This window comes from Littorina saxatilis, linkage group LG14 (assembly GCF_037325665.1).
Source record: "Littorina saxatilis isolate snail1 linkage group LG14, US_GU_Lsax_2.0, whole genome shotgun sequence".
Classification (NCBI taxonomy): domain Eukaryota; kingdom Metazoa; phylum Mollusca; class Gastropoda; order Littorinimorpha; family Littorinidae; genus Littorina; species Littorina saxatilis.
The window spans coordinates 15,125,190-15,127,035 of NC_090258.1; positions in this window are offsets into that span (position 1 = coordinate 15,125,190).

The window sequence follows — 1,846 nt, forward strand, 5'->3', positions numbered from 1 at the left end:
TGAAGGAGAGGAGTCTCGCCTTTACTAGCGGAGATCTTTTTATACCTGTGGTCAAGGAATCTTGCCTAATCACCCCCTCCCCCATCACACTCACTTTTCTACCCACCCCACCCCTCTACCCCTTCAACTCACTTTGACCACTGATAAGGTGCTTGACAACCAAGTGACCTTCGGACCTCCGACTGACCGTCGTATTTACCAAATGCAATGACAACATCTTGAGGTCACTTCAACACACCTGGGCCCGTATTCTTGAAAAAGCTGCAACTCATATCACACCTATACCGTGGTTGCACTAGGCAAATCTGTCCGAAGCGGTTGCACCCTTATTTTTCTGTCCGAAGGGAGACACGCGACGTACGTTTCTGCACAAAATCACCTGTAATTCCTCACAAATGACATATCATTACAAAACTACCGTTTGTACTTTGGCCTAAGGTGTCATAGCATCATATCATCGATTTGTTTCATTGCTTCAATGTGTTTGTGAACGTTGGCCTTCAAGTATTTACACATTTCAAGCGCATTATGTGCAAATTTTTACATTCCGCAGTTACTAGGGAAATTCAAGCACATGAGAAAAGCTACACGCGATTGTAATGTGATCTATGGTCATTTCTTGACATCTGGGTCAGATGATATGGTTTAAAGTGGACATGGACTGGGTGGCCGAGTGGTAACGCACTTGCGCTCGGAAGCGAGAGGTTGCGAGTTCGACCCTGGGTCAGGGCGTTAGCAATTTTCTCCCCCTTTCCTAACCTAGGTGGTGGGTTCAAGTGCTAGTCTTTCGGATGAGACGAAAAACCGAGGTCCCTTCGTGTACACTACATTGGGGTGTGCACGTTAAAGATCCCACGATTGACAAAAGGGTCTTTCTTGGCAAAATTGTATAGGCATAGATAAAAATGTCCACCAAAATACCCGTGTGACTTGGAATAATAGGCCGTGAAAAGTATGATATGCGCCGAAATGGCTGCAATCTGCTGGCCGATGTGAATGCGTGATGTATTGTGTAAAAAAATTCCATCTCACACGGCATAAATAAATCCCTGCGCCTTGAATATGTGCGCGATATAAATTGAAAAAAAAATCCCTGCGCTTAGAACTGTACCCACGGAATACGCGCGATATAAGCCTCATATTGATTGATTGATTGATTAAAGTGGTGCAGGAGTGTCATATTTCATGAATCTGTGAAGACATTCAAAGATGTGTCGGTTGCGGCACTGTCACACCCTCATTTTTCAATCAAATTGATCGAAATTTTGGCCAAGCAATCTTCGACGAAGGCCGGACTTTGGGATTGCATTTCAGCTTGGAGGCTTAAAAATTAATTAATGACTTTGGAGATTAAAAATCTGAAAATTGTAATTAAAATTATTTTTTTATAAAACGATCCAAAAATACATCGATCGTATTCTTCATCATTTTCTGATTCCAAAAACATATAAATATGTTATATTCGGATTAAAAACAAGCTCTGAAAATTAAAAATATAAAAATGATGATTAAAATTAAATTTCCGAAATCGATTTAAAAACAATTTCATCTTATTCCTTGTCCGTTCCTGATTCCAAAAACATATAGATATGATATGTTTGGATTAAAAACACATTCAGAGAGTTAAAAAAGAATATAGATATAGAAAAGCGTGCAATCCTCCTCAGCGCAACCGCTACCGCGCTTTTCTGGATTGTTAATTTCACTGCCTTTGCCACGAGCGGTGGACAGACGATGCTACGAGTGTACGGTCTTGCGGAAAAAATGCAATGCGTTCAGTTTCATTCTGTGAGTTCGACTGAGCTTGACTAAATGTTGTATTTTCGCCTTACGCGACTTGTTTCCC